Here is an 18,967-nt window from a genome sequence, read left to right as displayed (position 1 = left end):
GAAGCAGGAGAATGGCGTGAACCCGGCAGGCGGAGGTTGCAGTGAGCCAAGATCACGCCACTGTACTCCAGCCTGGGCGACAGAGCAAGACTTCTTCTCAAAAAAAAGAAAAATCTCAGATACAAGCCAGGCACTGTGTGTGCACTTGTAGTCCCAGCTACTTGGGAGGCTGAGGCTGGAGGATCATGTAAGCCCAAGAATTCAAGTCAGTCTGGGCAATATAGCAAGATCCCCATCTCTAAAACAGAACAACTCAGATACATATAATTAGAATAGTATAAATAAATACCTGTATGCCATCCTACTATATGGACTCAATATTTTGCTATATTTGCTATCATATTTTTGGTTGAGCCATTTATAATTTGCAAATACGATGAGACTTCAGCATACTTTAACAAGCATCTTCAAAGAATAAGGACTTTTCTTCTGGGCACGGTAGCTCGTGCCTATAACCTCAGGACTTTGAGAAGCCGAGGTGGGTAGATCACTTGAGGTCAGGAGTTTGAGACCAGCGTGACCAACATGTTGAAATCCTGTCTCGACAAAAATTAGCCAGGCGTGATGACGTGTGCCTGTAATCCCAGCTACTCAGAAGGTTGAGGCTGGAGAATCACTTGAGCCTGGGAGGCAGAGGTTGCAGTGAGCCAAGATCATGCCATTGCATTCCAGCCTGGGTGCCAGAGCGAGACTCCGTCTCAAGATAAAAATTAAAAGGACAAGCACAGTGGCTCACGCCTGTAATCCTAGCACTCTGGGAGGCTGAGGTGGGTGGATCACCTGAGGTCAGGAGTTCAAGACCAGCTTGGCCAACATGGCGAAAACCCGTCTCTACTAAAAATACAAAAATTAGTTGGGCTTGGTGGCTGGCGCACACCTGTAATCTCAGCTACTTAGGAGGCAGGAGAATTGCTCCAACCCAGGAGGCAGAGGTTGCAGTGAGCCAAGATCGCGCCACTGCACTCCAGCCTGGGTGACAGAATGAGACTCTGTCTCAAAAAAAAATTAAAAAAGAATAAGGATTTTTCTTACATAAACACAATACCATTATCACACCAGAGGATATTAATAGTAACTTCAATTATATCATGTAATATCCATACAGGAAATATTGAAATGGTGAGATGTTTCATCTAGCCACTTTCAAAGAAAGAAAGCCTGTATTTTTACGTTTTAAACAACATTAATCAGACAAAATTAGCGCCAAAAAGATTGCTCTGAAACCCATGCAATGTTACTGGGCAAAATGTTCTCATGCATTCTAATAATTTATGAAGTCAGCTTTTAAATTAGTGTTTAAATTTGCTTTTGTAGCTGCGTGTTTTAAAAAGTTTGCTTGAGCCCAGCAGGTTGATGTTGCAGTGAGCTATGATTGCGCCAATGCACTCCAGCCTAGGCGACAAAGTGAGACCCTCTCTCTGGAAAAAACAAAATCTTTCTAAAATAGAAGAGTCAGTTTTTCTGCCCTTAGAAAACATAGAATGGTGAATACAATTGGACCCTCAAGGGTAAAGACCAGAGACAGTGACACAGTCTAGTAGAAAATAATAGTACCTGCTGCAAAGGGTCATTGTTACCAAGTATGTGAAATTGTGTAGTAGTGGTTAGCACAGTATCTAACACATAAGTACTTCAGTGTTAGCTTTAAAAAAAAATCACATGTGGAATATGTGTTGATTTGGAACTATAAACACCAGGACTTTTTTTTTTTTTTTTTTTTTTAAGAGGCAGAGAGTCTTGATAGATTGTCCAGGCTATTCTCAAACTCCTGACCTCAAGTGATCCTCCCACCTTGACCTCCTAAACAGTGAACCACTGCGCCTGACCAACACCAGGACATTTTAAAGGTTGCTTTTTTTTTTGACATCTTCTAGTCATTTGTTCACTACATTTTTTTCAATGACAAAATATTTTAAGCACCACAACAAATATGTGGAATAAAATAATGAACAGCATCCGTTTCCCAGTTGTCGGATTTTAACATTGTCTTCAGAATTTTTTTTTAAGGAAATAACACCTGAAGTCACACTAAAGACTCTTGTGATGTCTTTCCTGATTCTGCTTCCCTCCCTGTCTTCATGAATTATCATCTTTCCATTCATGTTTATTTTCTCATATATATATGTATGTAGTATTTTGCATGTTTATATAAATATACTTATACATTTTGATTCAATATTACTTTTAAGATTTATTGATATTATTAGAAGTATTCTAGTAGCTCTAGAATTTGTTTCCAGTTCATTTATATTGAGTTATATGTGTGTACCACATTTTTTCCATTTTGTTAATGCACATTTAGGTTATTTCCAGTTTTTTACCATTATATACAGTGTCATAATTAACATTTATGAGTGTCTTTTTGAGCACATATGTGTTTTTCTGGGATAGTGTTTTTCAAGCCTTTTTGTTCACTAGAAACAGTAAGAAATGTACTTTACATTGAGACCCAACATATGTATGTATGTGTATATTTGCATAATGCTCCTATATATGCATAAATATTTATGTGTAATGGAAATTTATAGTTTCATAAAATACTTACCCTGAAAAAATATTTACCCTTATAATGTGAGAGATGCATTCTTGAGATATGAATAAATATCCCTTCATTATAAATATGCTGATCAGAACAATATTTTACAAATAATAGTCTAATGTATGTAACCTGAAGCAGAATTGCTGATCTTGATGGTGCTCATTTTCAGTTTGGCGAGAAATGAAAAAAATCCCTCTTCAAAGTGGTTTTACCAAACTCACATTCCCATCAGGAACATGTGAGAGTTCCTGTTTATTCATATCCATACCAACATTTGTCCAGCTTTCTAATATTTTGCCTATCTGATGGATGTGAAATGGTATCCCAATGTTTTCTCAGTCTGTTTTCTAGTCACACATTTTTAGTGCCTTCTTTCTGATTTTTTTTAAAAGCAAACACTGAAGTACTTATGTGTTAGATACTGTGCTAACCGCTACTACACAGTTTCACTTACTTGGTAACAATGACCCTTTGCAGCAGGTACTATTATTTTCTACTAGACTGTGTCACTGTCTCTGGTCTTTGCAAAGCAGTAAAGATGCTAACAAGAGAGGTGAGACATGGCTTTCCTATTCTAGGGAGCTTACATTCTAGGAGAGAGATGAACTTTGTCTCCCAGTGAGTGACAGAGGGACACACAACGGGGTGCAATGTGCAGCCTGCCTGGGGAAATGGGGCTGTTCCAAGAGAAGAAGTTTGACCTTGGTCTTGAAAGATGAGTGGACGTTTTCAGAGAGCTATGGAGTTGAGGGGCATTCCAGGTGGAGGGGAGGCAAAGGCATAGAGCCGTAAGACCACATTATTCAAGGAACTTAATGAGTGTTCATGACTGTGCAGAGTCCCAGGATTGGTGAGGCCAAGGGATAAGCAGAGGAGCGCCTGAGGACATGGAGGCAGGTGGAGTTGTATGCTGCCTGCACCCAGACTCATTGAAGGTTTTAAGTAGGGTGTTAACAGGAGTTTTGTTTGGTTTTGTTTTTACAAGTCTAGGAATGGATTCTGGTATTAAAACAAACTTGATGGTCAATCAAGTTTTTGTCTTAATTTCAGTTTCAAACTCATTAGCTTGGCTGTTTACTACTGTCTTTTTGAAACAGGTAGATAATAGAAATTATTATACTTTGAACTAGAGTTAGTCATTTTCTGTTCTTTCCTAGCATATGACACATTTCCTTTCATCCATGTGCCTTGCTTTTGGTGGGTTTTTTTTTTTTTCTTTGTTTGTTTTTGTTTTTGAGATAAGGTCTTGCTCAGTCACCCAGGCTTGAGTGCAGTGACACAATCATAGCTCACTGCAGCTTCGACCTCTCAGGCCCAAGTGGTCCTTCTACCCCAGCCTCCCCGGTAGCTGGGACTATAGGCGTGTACCTCCACACCTGGCTAAATTTTGTATTTTTTTGTAGAGATGGGGTTTCACCATGTTGCCCAGGTTGTTTTTGAACTCCTGGGCTCAAGTGATCTACCTGCCTCAGCCTCCCAAAGTGCTGGGATTATAGGCAAGAACCACAGTGCACAGCCCTCTTTCTTTTCTTTCTTACACATTAAACATATACGTAGAGAAAGGGTCTACATTGCCCAGGCTGGTTGTGAGCTCCTGGCCTCAGGCGTCCAGCCCATGCTCCTTAGTTTTTTTTTTTGTTGTTGTTGTTTTTTTTTTTTTTTTTGAGACGGAGTCTCGCTCTGTCGCCCAGGCTGGAGTGCAGTGGCGCGATCTCGGCTCACTGCAAGCTCCGCCTCCCGGGTTCACGCCATTCTCCTGCCTCAGCCTCCCGAGTAGCTGGGACTACAGGCGCCCACAACCGCGCCCGGCTAATTTTTTGTATTTTTAGTAGAGACGGGGTTTCACCGTGGTCTCGATCTCTTGACCTTGTGATCCGCCCGCCTCGGCCTCCCAAAGTGCTGGGATTACAGGCGTGAGCCACCGCGCCCGGCCGCTCCTTAGTTTTAAGTGGGACAACAGATGGCCTTCACAAGTGTTTTTTATTCTCAAATATGAATAGGTATGGCTTTGTACAGGTTGGTAATTTTAAGAATTTGGAATTTGGGACTGGGCGCTTGAGCCTGACCAACATGGCAAAACCCTGTCCCTATATTAATAAAAATACAAAAATTAGCTGGGTGTGGTGGCACATGCCTGTAATCCCAGCTACTTGGGAGGCTGAGCACGAGAATCACTTGAACCCAGGAGGCAGAGGTTGCAGTGAGTCTTGATTGTGCTACTGCACCTCCATCCTGGGTGACAGAGCAAGATTGTCTCAAAAAAAAAAAAAAAAAGAGAATTTGGATTTTTTGGGCAATGTCTTTCCTGAGGATACTTTCAGTCTTTATCTCTTACTCTTACTACATTGTATGTAGCAAGTATGGATATAGTTAAAAGAATTTCCTTTAGAAAGCTGGAGTGCCTCCTGTTAATCAACTGTATGTGCATGTATGTATATATAAAGGTGATGATATGAGAGATTGCTTTGGGCTTCTTGCAGCTTTTGGCATTCCTGGGCTGCCAGTCCTTTTTTAATAGGAGCATTTGTCTTGCTTTAAGACATGAAAGTTTGAGGCCTGCCAGTGTCTAATTTAATAGAAGCAGTTTTCGGAGAGCAAATTATAGAGTCGTGTTTTGAAATTCTCAGTGCCTTAAAAGAATAAACGTGAACCATAGCATGGAATAGTAAGCACTTACTCTCGTGTGCATACTTGATACTAGCTTTTGGTGAGAAGTCTCACACTTGTGCTAGTATTAAGGAGTGTATTGAAAGGTGTGTTGGTATGTTCATTGAGATGCAGGGGCAACACTGAGCGTTGCATAGATCCTATTTTTGATTTAGGAGAATCCTATGCAGGTAAGTTAACTTTTTTAAACTTTACAGTTCAAAGTTGTTGTTTTTTTTTACCCCTCCTTTTCACCTCCCAGTTCAAAGTTTTCTTTTTTTTTTTTTTTTTTTTGAGACAGAGTCTAGCTGTGTCGCCCAGGCTGGAGTGCAGTGGCCGGATCTCAGCTCACTGCAAGCTCTGCCTCCCGGGTTCATGCCATTCTCCTGCCTCAGCCTCCCGAGTAGCTGGGACTACAGGTGCCCACCACCTCGCCCGGCTAGTTTTTTTGTATTTTTTAGTAGAGACGGGGTTTCACCGTGTTAGCCAAGATGGACTCGATCTCCTGACCTCGTGATCCACCCGTCTCGGCCTCCCAAAGTGCTGGGATTACAGGCTTGAGCCACCCCGCCCGGCCCCCCAGTTCAAAGTTTTAATTGTGTTTCCTAGGTACTTGATATTTAACAATTACATACTTCCCTGCTATCTCTAAAATAAAGTCTTTTTGTTAGTTCACAATTCAGTCCAGGGAGAGCTTTTACTGTGTGAACCATGCTTGAGATGAAAAGAACTAGATAGAAGCATGTGTTACCCAGTGTCCCTGCCTGTGCCCTTTCTTCTCAGAAAACCCTGGCTAGTTGATTGTCTCACTAAGGTTACCACTAGGTTACCACTAACCTCCCTGCACCCCAGACTCCAGCAGGCACACACACATGTGGGCACACACACATGTGCACACACACACAGTTTAGCTGGCGGTATGTCCTCAGGGTAGGGGCTGGGACTATTTCATTTTCTTTCTGTCTTCAGCAAATGTAATGCATGTTAACACCTTGGCAGTAAAAATAGGCTGGGTCAATTGGATACAAGGTGACTGTTGTAAAATAAACAGAATGAAACAGCATAATCTAGAATTTGTAGGCAACATGTGAGACCCAGCAAATGGAACTTTTTGTTTTGTTTGTTTGTGACGGAGTCTTGCTCTGTCGCCGGGCCGGAGTGCAGTGGCAGGATCTCGGCTCACTGCAACCTCCACCTCCCGGGTTCAAGCAATTCTTGGACTACAGGCGCCCACCACCATGCCCAGCTAATTTTTTTTTTTTTCAGACGGAGTCTTGCTCTATCGCCCAGGTTGGAGTGCAGTGGCACGATTTTGGCTCACTGCAAGCTCTGCCTCCCAGGTTCCTGCCATTCTGCCGCCTCAGCCTCCAGAGTAGCAGGAACTACAGGTGTCCGCCACCACGCCTGGCTAATTTTTTGTATTTTTAGTAGAGACAGGGTTTCATCGTGTTAGCCAGGATGGTCTCGATCTCTTGACCTCGTGATCCCCCTTCTCAGCCTCCCAGAGTACTGGGGTTACAGGTGTGAGCCACTGCTTCCAGCCGCAAATGGAACTTTTGCAGGTGGTTTGGCCATTAGCCGTGTACATGCTCAGAGTGTGTTTAGGCTTGGACAGGATGCTCTGTGTGTACTGTGTAACCTTGAGGCTTTGCATCTATTTCCATTTCCCTAGAAATGAAATCTAAAACAGATAGGCTGCTTTCCTTCCTCCTAGCTTTCCAAACAAAAGTAAGGCTTGTAGATGTGAACTAGACTGTTGCAAAGTGCTGGAGAGGATGGCTGTGGTTTGGGATTTGATTTTTTTTGGTGAGGCTTTTTTTTTTTTTTGAGTTGTTAGAACTCGAGTGCGATAAATGGCTTTTTTTTTTTTTTTTAAGTGGGAAGAAAATACAAGATCATTAACCACTTGTGCATATTCTATTTCAAATGGCTTAGAAATTTAAAGCATATTTGTTAAAGTTTGTAGAAGCTGAGTGTGTTCATTTCTGTGGTGGATAAAAGCCAGTGCTGTATCTGGAAACTGTTTTCCTATTTTTCTTAGATACCCCTTGAATCATATCTGTTTAATGGAAGAGGATTTCTCTATTAAGCTGGTTATAATGCCTGTTAAACTTTGTGTTTAAGATATTAGAGTCCTGGAATGAATATAATTACCTGCCTATATAAAAAGAGCTGAAGTCATTTGACAAAAAATTAACAAGTGCAGGCATATGAGCCATTTGAAAATTTAAAATGCATCTGAGAGAGCTTTCTGAGATTCAGAGGGTTTTATGGATTTTTTCTGTCTTTTGAATAATTGAACTTGATATGAAATGTACATTTTAGCTGGATGGACTTAGAAGGCTGATAGAGGTAAAGAATTTTTAAATTATAGATTATCTTTGCATTACCTTTGGTCTGTTTCTGTATTCTGAACTGATGATTGAAAGAACGACCTGTGGAACTCAACATTTTTATGAATTTTGAGATACAGAGGGAGCTCAAAGGTAACTGCATGCTGGGGATGGTAGGAGTTCTCTTGAAAGACAGGCAAGGTCTGGACCACTTAGCCTGTTTGCTTTTCTTTGGTCACAGGTACAGGCATGTTGTTTTACAAAGAGTTAAAGTTCTGCTTCTAAACAGATGCCTTTCTGTTTCACTGTTTCTTCCTGGTGCTCTGAAAACCATATGTGGGGAAAGTAGTCTGTTCTGTTTAGAGGTTAAGGGTGTTGCCTGCCTGAAAGCACCAGTAGTAGCATTTAGTATAAAGTGTGAAGAAGCAGATGAAGAAACCTTCGTACCATTTAACAAAAGGGAGCCAAGCCCGCGGTTTTTGTCTCAGGAAATGTGCTTCTACCACTCCTTTAAAGCTATGAAAGTTAATTTCACAGCCTCGGGGAAAGACGTCGGTTCCCCTAAAGATCAGTTCTTGAAGTTGGAAGTTGTCATTTGGTCTATAACTTAACGCTAATGAAAAGCCTCTTGGAGTGCTTACTGTGTGCCAGACACATTAATCACAGTAGTAACAGCTGACATTTGAGTGCATCCTGGGCCGGGCACTGTGCTTTTTAGCACTTTAAATAACTTTTTTTTTTTTTTTTTGAGACAGAGTATCGCTCTGTCGCCCAGACTAGAGTGCAGTGGCGCAATCTCAGTTCACTGCAACCTCCGCCTCCTGGGTTCAAGCAATTTTCTGCCTCAGCCTCCCGAGTAGCTGGGATTACAGGCACCCGCCACAATGCCCAATTAATTTTTGTATTTTTAGTAGGGACAGGATTTCACCATCTTGGCCAGGCTGTTCTTGAACTCCTGACCTCATGATCCACCTGCCTCGGCCTCCCAAAGTGCCAGGATTACAGGCATGAGCCACTGCGCCCAGCCAGCGCTTTAAATATCTTCCTCAGTCCTCAGAATAACTCCAAGAGGTGGGTACTATTTTTTTTTTTTTTCCTGGTTTGGAGATGAAACCGTAGGCCCCAATCTCTTGCCAAGTAAGTTGCAGAGCTGAGAGATAAACTCAGTCTGTCTAACTCTGGAGCTTTGACTCTGAATCACTAAATTCTCTATTACGGTACTGATAATCCCCTGGACTATCTGGCAGAAAGGGTGGTCTTATTTCATCAAGGGAGTGGGCTCAAAGAAGTAATTTACTGTCATAAGCCTTGTGTTGAAACCAGAACTCAAACCTGGGTCAGTTTGAAGTGAAAGCTTATGTTCTTGCCACTGAGTATATCATATGACTTCTTAGAGTACATTACTATAATATCTGATTTACAAAGATCTTTTTATTGAGGCCGGGCGCAGTGGCTCAAGCCTGTAATCCCAGCACTTTGGGAGGCCGAGGCGGGCGGATCACGAGGTCAGGAGATCGAGACCATCCTGGCTAACACAATGAAACCCCGTCTCCACTAAAAATACAAAAAAAAATTAGCCGGGCGTGGTGGCGGCGCCTGTAGTCCCAGCTACTCGGGAGGCTGAGGCAGGAGAATGGCGGGAACCCGGGAGGCGGAGCTTGCAGTGAGCCGAGATCGCGCCATTGCACTCCAGCCTGGGCGACAGAGCGAGACTCCGCCTCAAAAAAAAAAAAAAAAAAAAAAAAAAAAAAAAAAGATCTTTTTATTTCTTGTGTCGGCTGCCCTCTGTTTCTGGAGGGAAGCTGTTTAAAAAGTTTATTTTTGGTCGGGCATGGTGGCTCATGCCTGTAATCCCAGCACTTTGGGAGGCCAAGGTGGGTGGATCACTTGAGGTCAGGAGTTCACCCTGGCCAACATGGCAAAACCCCATCTTTACTAAAAATACAAAAGTTAGCCAGGCATGGTGAGGCGTTCCTGTAGTCCCAGCTACTGGGGAGGCTAAGGCAGGAGAATCGCTTGAACCTGGGAGGCGGAGGTTGCAGTGAGCCGAAATTGCACCTCTGCACTCCAGCCTGGGCAACAGAGTAAGACTCTGTCCCAAAAAAAAAAAAAAATTGATTTTTGAGGTGGCTGTTGGGAACTTGATATGTTGTCTGCTGGCAGCTATGTTGCACCTGGTTGTGGTTCTGAGACTGTCTGGCCAGAGCCCATTGGTACATCAATACGTGTTACCTCCTTAAGCTGCTGACACCAACCTGGCTTCCAAGATTTGCATTGAGTTTCAAGTGGGGAAGACAAGCAGATATGTGTCTCCTAGTGTCCAGATTCCATTTGTTCCTTTATGAGTGTTATCTCCCTCCATGTCGGTAACAAACTACAAAGTATGGGGTCGTGGTTAAGTACAGAGCTTCTGAGGTCAGACTTGGTTCTGTCACCCGCTCCCTACTAGGTGACTTGAGGCAAGGCCCTTAACCATTTTTTCCGCTTGAGAGACAGGGTCTGGCTCTTGCTCAGGCTGGAGTGCAGTGGCGTAATCATAGCTCACTGCAGCCTCCAATTCCAAGGCTCAAATAATCCTTGTGCCTCAGCCTCTGGAGTAACTGGGACTGCAGATGCATGCCACTGCACCCGGTTAAAGGCTCTTAACCTTTCTGAGGCTCAGTTTCCTCATCTGTAAAGTGGATGTCCTCATGGGTTATCGAGGGGCTCGAATGAAACAAACAGGCCTTAGATGCTTGGAATGGCATCTAGACAGAGTGGGTATTCACAAAATGATGGCAGTGGTGGTGGAGATAGCAACAACTTCTCTGCTGTGTGGCCCTTCTCTTCTGTTACAAAAGACCAGGAGCTTTTGTAACAGGTCAAGGTGAATGCTTTCTGGAGTAGACTGTTGTGTTAACGCTCTGAATTGGATATAAAGTAAAATTTGGGATTCCCTTTATTTTGTAGGCACATGTAAGTCAATAAATTGCCTTGTAATTTAAATATTATATTGTCAAATTCTATGCTGTACTTTTCTTTTTTTTTTGAGACAGAGTTTCGCTCTTGTTGCCCAGGTTGGCATGCAGTGGCACGATCTCGGCTCACTGCAGCCTCTGCCTCCCAGGTTCAAGCCATTCTCCTGCCTTAGCCTCCTGAGTAGCTGGGATTACGGTGCCCGCCATCACGCCCAGCCAATTTTTTGTATTTTTAGTAGAGACGAAGTTTCACTATGTTGGCCAGGCTGGTCTCGAACTCCTGACCTCAGGCGACCCACTTGCCTTGGCCTTCGAAGTGCTGGGATTACAGGCGTGAGCCACCATGCCCGGCCCAATGTTGCACATTTTTATATTGTTTAAAACCTTGACTTTTATTGGAAATGCACTTGGTTGTGTTGAACAAAATATTTGAGGAAAATTTTTAATGATTGATAGTTAAAAATGAGCCTTTTAAGTTCTTGTTGAACTTGAACATAATGTACGTTTCATTTCTCAAATGGAGAAACTGAGGTAGTAAGTAGGGATAAGCTTCGCCTAAAGGCTATTGAGTAAAGCATGAGTGAGCAGGCTTTATAAGGGCCAAAAACAGGTTGTGCATCCCTCATCTGAAAATCCAAAATCTAAAATGCTCCAAAATTCAAAACTTTCTGAGCACCTACCTAATACAAGTGGAAAATTCCACACATAAGTACTTAACACAGACTTTGTTTCATGTACAGAATTATTTAAAATACTGTGTAAAATTACCTTCAGAATATGTGTATATGTATATGAAACATAAATAAGCCCAGTGCAGTGGCTCATGATGTAATCCCAGCACTTTGGGAGGCTGAGGTGGGAGGATTGCCAAGCCCAGGAGTTCAAGACCAGCCTGGGCAACATTATGAGATCCCATCTCTTTAAAAAAGAAAGAAATATAAATGAATTTCATGTTTAAACTTGAGTCTTATCCCCAAGATATCTCATTATGTATATGCAAATATTCCCAAACCAAAATCCAAGCATTTCTGGTCCCAGGCATTTCAGATTAAGACTGCTCAACCCGTAGTAAATATTTCAGGCTTTGTGGGCTGTATGGTCTTTTTTGCAACTATTGAACTCTGCTGTTGCAGCACAGAAGCAGCCATTGATCATACATTAATGGATGGGCATGGCGTGTTCCAGTAAAACTTTATTTACAAAAACAGGTGGTGGGCCCTAGTTTGCGGACCCCTAAACTGAGGGAACATTTTAAATTCTATCTCATAATAAAGGCCTACCTTGGTCCTACATCTCTCTGTGTACATAGATGAAAGGTTGTTTTTCCCATAGGCTTCATTCTCAGTCTTTTCACGTAACACATCCTTTACTATAAAATGATTCATAGACCAGGTATGGTGGCTGGTGACTGTAATCCCAGCACTTTGGGAAGCCGAGGCAGAAGAACTGATTGAGGCCAGGAGTTTGAGACTAGCCTGGGCAACATAGACGTCATCCCTACAAAGAAAAATTTAAGAATTAGCCAGGCATGGTGGCACACACATATAGTCCCACAGCTACTCTGGAGGCTGAGGCAGGAGGATCGCTTGAACCCAGGAGTTCAAGGTTACAGTGAGCTATGATGATGCCACTGCCTTCCAGCATGGGCAACAGAGTGAGATCCTGTCTCTGAAAAATAATAATTTTTAAAAACCATATATGTGCATTTTTAGTTGAGTTGTTGTTTCCTAAAGTCTAGGTTGGTGTAGGTTCCTGCCTTCCAAATATCTCTCCAAGATGATCTCAGCAGGCCCCTAAAACTTTGCATGTCCAATACTGATTTCAGTACTATTTCCTCCAAACTCTCACTGTAGTCTTTTTGTTTACTGATCTATTGCCCAAGTAACAACCTCCCTCATCCTGTTTGTTCTTTTTTTTTTTTTTTTTTGAGATGGAGTCTCGCTCTGTCACCCATGCTGGAGTGGTGCAGTGGTGCGATCTCAGCTCACTGGAACCTCCACCTCCCGGGTTCGAGCAGTTCTCCTGCCTCAGCCTTCTGAGTAGCTGGGACTGCAAGTGCCTGCCAGCATGCCCCACTAATTTTTTTTTTTTTGTATTTTTAGTAGAGATGGGGTGTCACTGTATTAGCCAGGATGGTTTCGGTCTCCTGACCTCGTTATCCGCCTGCCTTGGCCTCCCAAAGTGCTGGGATTACAGGCATGAGTCACCACGCCTGGCCTGTTCTGTCCTCTTTATTCTCTCCCCCCACCCTGCCCTCCATCACAACCACCACTATTGGATTCAGGGCCTCAGGACTTCACCTGGACTGTTGGAGATAATCTCACAACTTCAGGGCTCCCTGCCTCTAGTCTATCTCCTTCCAGTCTGCCTTTCATCTTGGCTGCCAGAGTGATCCTGTTTTCTTTGTTTGTTTTTGTTTTTTTGAGACAGAATCTTACTCTGTCACCCAGGCTGGAGGACGGTGGCGCGATCTCGGCTCAATGCAACCTCCGCCTCCCGGGTTCAAATGATTCTCCTGCCTCAGCCTTCCGAGTAGCTGGGATTACAGGTGCCCACCACCACACCTGGCTGATTTTTGTGTTTTTAGTAGAGACAGGGTTTCACCATGTCATCCAGACTGGTCTTGAACTCCAGATCTCAGGTAATCAGCCCTCCTCGGCCTCCCAAAGTGCTGGGATTATAGGCGTGAGCCACCATGCCCAGCAACTTTTGTTTATTCAATATTCACTTCAAGCCTTGCATCTTCCTCAAAGCCTTCCTTGAACCACCCCCGCCCCCCCCATTTGTCTTAGACCCTTTTCCTGTCTTCTGTATGCTTTAATTGAACCCTTTGTTTTCCCCTCAGATAAACAGTTAACCACTTTATATAATCAGCTGTTTGCTTGTGGCTCCAACTCCCACCTCTTTCAAGCTGCTCCTTTAAGGATAGATTCTGTGTCTTACCTCTTTGTGCCTAGATCCTAGAACTGTTTGTATTGCATCTGGGCTTAAGCATTGTGAAGAATGGGTGGAAAATGGTAAATATTTATTACTAAAGATGTGGGACCACATGTACATTTATATATTTTTTTAATACAGACAGGGTCTCACTATGTTGCCCAGGCAGGTCTTGAACTCCTAGGGTCAGGTGATCCTCCCACCTCAGCCTCCCAAAGTGCTGAGATTACAGGCATGAGCCACCACTCCTGGCCCATTTTTTTCTTTTTGAAGGATTTTTATTTCTACTCTTCCAGGGCAATTAGAATCAAAAGGAAAAGACCCTTGGACTGGAGTCTGGTAGAAAGAATGCTCAGTGAGCAGACCTGGGCCTCTGAACTGTCCCCTTGTATGTTTTCCACGGCCTTGCAGCTGACTCCTTGGAGCAGTGGTTCTTTGAGGTGTAGGTCAGAAATTCATGGGGTGCTTAATCAAAGTGTACATGTCTGATGAATACCTACCCCCTGCTGTCCCTCTCTAGGTATCAGTGGGGCGGGGAATGTCCCTCTCCTGGTGATTCTTGTACATGTTTCTTCTTCCCATTTCCAGTCATTTTTCCCACCTGACATTTTCTCCCTGCTTCTCATATTACATAGTTCTTTATGGTCTTTCTCCTGTGTTTTGTATTCCTTCTCTGAGAGAGGGGGCTCCAGTTGCAGTAAGGTTCAAATGATGGTTTTAGTGTCTCAATTAAAGCTCTGAATGCACTTTTTTAGTAAAAGCATTGGTATAGATGATGGCTACTATTCCAGAGTTAAATAGTGTACTTCAGATACAAGTGAGTTAAATTGGCTTTTATATCTGGGAAGTTACATTCCGAGTTCTAAGGAATGGACTTAAGAACTTTTGAAACAAAACTTAAAGCTGTTAAGGATTCATGGAGTCAGATCTGCAGTAGAGAATATCATTCTATACCTCCTGCCTTATCCCCCTCTCCCCCATTTCTTCCCTTTACTGGTAAGAAACCCAGGAGCAGGCAGTCTTTCTTGGGGATAACTGTAGATTGGCCCCTGGAAAGGGGGTTGGAAAATTTGAAGGTGGTGCTCATTTGTGTTTAAACAATTATTTGCTATCATATTTAGTAGTATGCTTTGCTGGTTTTTAGGTTGAGGCTATGCAGATAGTTTGCTGGAGCTGTAAAGAACCTTTTTATTCTTGAGTGACTGACTGCTTAGTAATCTACATAACAAATGAACCATTTTGCTTCAGAGATGTGAAATAGGCATCTATAAATGAATAGTTTTTGAAACTAAAGTTGTTAAGACAAAGTTCATCTTTTCACAGTAGGGTTTCTCAGAAAACCCTCTTTACTCTATTGAAATGCAGCTAGTTGAACTAGGAAAGCATATTCCAGTAATAGGCCCATGCAATTAGCCTTTAGTATAATGGAATGAATGCTAGAATTTTTTGTGCATTGTCATCATCAATTGATGTTAGTCCCAAACCACATAATAGCTAGAAACCTTGATTGAGAGACACAAACAAGGGTTTCTTATTCATGGGCATGCTTTAATTCTTGAAACTAGTAAAATGTTAGACTTTTAAATTTTATACTTGTTTGATAACCATCTACTGGTAAGATTAAGACATGGTGCGTCGGAATTATGTCATTACTTTGAGTTAGAAGAAATGCCGAGGAACTCTTCATTTAGCATCATACCCAAGCCAAACCTTGTATAGAAATGACACGGTGTGCTGGTGAATATTAAACCACCACCCTGGGGAGGGGGATAAAGCCCTGATTTGTAATGTTTGCTGATTTCTGAGGTATAAATACTCTTATCATGGCTGGTTTCAGGCTACTAGTGTGAAGTTGCTGAAGTTGGGAAAAAATGCGTATAATCAGCTGGCTTGAATTAATCTCAGCTATCAAATGTTCAGGATTTTACAGCCTGATTTTTTTTTCCAGCTGGTATTTTAATAATCAGCTTATTCTTGTCTTTACCTTTGTCCTTTGTTTTTAAAAAATTAGTCTTACTGAGGTATAATTTATACGCAGTAAGATTCAGCAGTTTTAAGTGTATACATTTGATGAGTTTTTATGCATGTATACCTCACCACAATCATGATATTCCATTACCCTTTCTATACACAGTTGCCAGATTAATTTTCCTAAAATTGTGCTTTGCATCCATCCTCTACCTAGGCATAAAACCTTCCCTGGCTATGCAGTGTTCATAGGATAAAGTACAAAATTCTGTGGTCTGGCTCTCTTACCATCTTGCTTTTTGTCTACTTATCTGCCTTTATCTACCACAGCCTGGCTACATGGACCTCTTATTCCAATAAAACTGATCAACTGGTTCTAGGCACAGTTCCTGCATCTGTGCCTTTGCTGTCAGCTGTACCCTGCCTACGATATTCCTTGGACCTTATATTCCTTCTTGACTGCTTGGCCTTAAAGGCTGGCTCAAGCCCCATTTTCTTATATGATCCAGGCTTTCCTGATTACTCCTGCATTCCAACTGCTATTATACCGTTTGTTTTGGCACTTAACTATTGCAACTTGTGTTGAAATTCCAGAGATGTTTTTTGGAGTCATTTGATCTTACCCAACGAAGTTGTAAACTATGATGGGGTAGGAAACGTACAATGGAGTGTACGTTTCCTCTAAGAACCCCAGTTCTTAGCACTTTGCTCAAGAAAAAAAAAAAAAAACCCTAATAAATGGCTTTTGATGATGATAAACCTGTAAGCAGCTCTTCCAACTCAGTGAGTCACAAATTCAGTAACACTGCTGGGGAGAATAGTGCTCTGCTATACCATTGACGTAGAGACTGAAGGTTTGGTCTGTCTCAGAGCATAAATGTGTAGTAATGTCTCTCAAAACTAGTATTAGTCATTAAAATGCACATTGGAGATTTTATCTCTTCCTTGAAAATTCATCCAAAGGTAGTTAGCATCATGGACTTTGGACTTTTGGCAAGGATTAAGTGTTTAAAGTAGGTCTCAAAAGAAACTTCTTTGTTTCTCTCAACCAGCTTTATTGCACTTTCTAAAGTACTGGTAAGAGGTCAGGAGGGTGTATCTCATTGGTTTCTTTACTGTCCCAGGAAGCCATATTATGGTATTCTGAAAGAACTTTTGTCTTTTTCAGTAACTTTACTATAAGCAAATTGTTTTTTTCTTTCTTTTTAAAACTTGTGTTTTTTCTGTAAGACATTGCATACTTATTGAAAGCAGACATTAAATGATAACGTAACAAATACTTGTAGGTTCCTTTTATTCTCTTAAATATTGGTTTTATTCAGGACTGGGCGCATGGCTCACACCTGTAATCCCAGCACTTTGGGAGGCTGATGCGGGTGGATCACATGAGGCCAGGAGTTCAAGACCAGCCTGGCCAACATGGTGAAACCCTGTCTCTACTAAAAATACAAAAATTAGCCGCATGTGGTGGTGCACACCTGTAATCCCAGCTACTCAGGAGGCTGAGGCACAAGAATCACTTGAACCGGGAGGCGGAGGTTGCAGTGAGCCGAGATGGCACCATTGCACTCTAGCCTGGGTGACAGAGCAAGACTCCGTCTTAAAAAAAAAAATTGGCTTTACTCCGGGTTTCACAGTTCATCCTTATCTCTTGGTAGGTAGTATCCTATTCTTGAGTGATTTCGTCTATTATTGCCGGAATGTGTTTTTAGAATAAAAATTCCATATCTCTTGAGCTCTGGTCTCGGATGGCCAAATGCCTACTGGACATCTTCTCTTTGCTGCTTTTCAGAGACTCCAGATTCAGCATGTCCTAAATGGAACATCTCTATAAGTCTTTTTTTTTTTTTGAGATAGTGTCTCGCTCAGTGGCCCCAGCTGGAATACAGTGGCACTATCATAACTCATTGTAACCTCTAACATCTGGGCTCAAACCATCCTCCTGCTTTGGCTTTCTGAGTAGCTGGGACTACAGGCATGAGCCACTGTGCCTGGCCTCTCTGTAAGTCTTAGGCCCCCTCTTATTCCTCGATTGCTGATGGTAATACCATTCAGCAATCCAAGATAACTCAAGATAACTCAATTTGAGATAACTCAAGCCAGAAACCTTGGAATCATCCTTGGCTTGTCCCTCTTCCTTCTCTTTCTGTATCTGTCAGGTCCACCTCAAACATTTCTTAAAAAAAGTCCTTTTCCTCCTCTGTTTTGAGTTCTGGCCAACCTTATCCTTTGTTGGGAAGGGGACTGCCCTGCCTTCAAAGCATCTAATTTGTGAACTACGAGCAGATCTACTTCCATGGCATCAGATAAACGAAGCTCATAAGTCTGAAAGATACAACTGGAAAACCAGCATACAATTTTCATTGTGTACCAGTGTCTGTGCTCCCTGTAGGAAAACATAGTTGGAATCCCATACTATCACTGGAAAGAAGGTTATTTGAGAAGGAATTAGAACAAAAACAATGAGATAAATCAAATGTATAATGGTCTGACACAATCTGATGATGCCACCATCTCATTGTAGATCTTTTGTGACCAGAAAACTCATGTCTATGAACAAAGACTACTTTTTCTCCCCTATTCAGTTGTCTCAGTGGCCCCTGCCAGTCTCTCTTTTTCTTTTTCTTTTTCTTTTTTTTTTGAGACGGAGTCTCGCTCTGTTGCCCAGGCTGGAGTGCAGTGGCACAATCTCGGCTCACTGCAAGCTCCGCCTCCCAGGTTCACGCCATTTTCCTGTCTCAGCCTCCCAAGTAGCTGGGACTACAGGTGCCCACCACCACGCCCGGCTAATTTTTTGTATTTTTAGTAGAGATGGGGTTTCACCGTGTTAGCCAGGATGGTCTCGATCTCCTGACCTCGTGATCCGCCTGCCTTGGCCTCCCAAAGTGCTGGGATTACAGGCATGAGCCACTGCGCCCGGCCATCTTTCTCTTTTTCATTCTTCTGTGCTTGCAGGGGTGACCCTTTTATGAGATACCTGGATTGTTTGCATGTCTGAATACATTGATTCTGGCTGTACTTGAATCTTGCTATGTGGGAAACCAGATTTTCTCTTTCAAATGGCTTGTACTCCCCTCAGTCATTGTGTGTTGATCTTGAGTTGAACTCTGAGGGGCCATCTTACTTCATGTCCTTGGAAAACACTTCACTGTAGCTGCCATGTAAGAGCAAAATGCTAATCTTCCATTGCATTTAGCCAGCATCACCACTCTTGAAAACACCTTTGGCTTCCCCACCTCCTGGATTAGGACAGGAGCACCTTCAGTGTGCCTCCTTAGCACTGCTGGGTAACCCTCATATCACTCTCATCTTCCTCTTTGGTAATTTATTGATTGTTCATTTCGCCACTAAACTTGGAGCTTTCAGAGGGCAGATGCTCTCTTATTTCCAGATCCTACTGTCTAGCGTAGTGCCTGGCACCTACTCACACTATTCATTTAACCAGTTTCTGTTGAGCATCCACTGACACTTAGCTGAGGCTAGGCACTCAGCTAAATGTCAGGAATAAAGGCAAATAAGGTTCTTGCCCTCTTGGAACTCGAATTTCGTTTGAGGTGAGGGAGGATGTAAGAAGACAAAATAGTACT

General features: G+C 42.5%; 1 protein-coding gene and 1 long non-coding RNA gene across 6 annotated transcripts in view; both read left to right on the top strand.

Moving 5' to 3' along the window:
* Positions 1-18,967, top strand: part of UBE2H (ubiquitin conjugating enzyme E2 H) — a 148,439-nt gene that overhangs the window by 28,761 nt on the left and 100,711 nt on the right.
* LOC144339935 (uncharacterized) lies at positions 10,796-16,109 on the top strand. The gene is made up of 4 exons (XR_013415546.1): positions 10,796-11,006; positions 11,331-11,879; positions 12,607-13,133; positions 13,621-16,109. It is a non-coding gene; the product is annotated as an uncharacterized LOC144339935 (long non-coding RNA).

This window comes from Macaca mulatta, chromosome 3, assembly GCF_049350105.2.
Source record: "Macaca mulatta isolate MMU2019108-1 chromosome 3, T2T-MMU8v2.0, whole genome shotgun sequence".
Classification (NCBI taxonomy): domain Eukaryota; kingdom Metazoa; phylum Chordata; class Mammalia; order Primates; family Cercopithecidae; genus Macaca; species Macaca mulatta.
The sequence above is the reverse complement of the archived record's forward strand: the minus strand, read 5'-3'. Positions and strand labels throughout refer to the sequence as shown.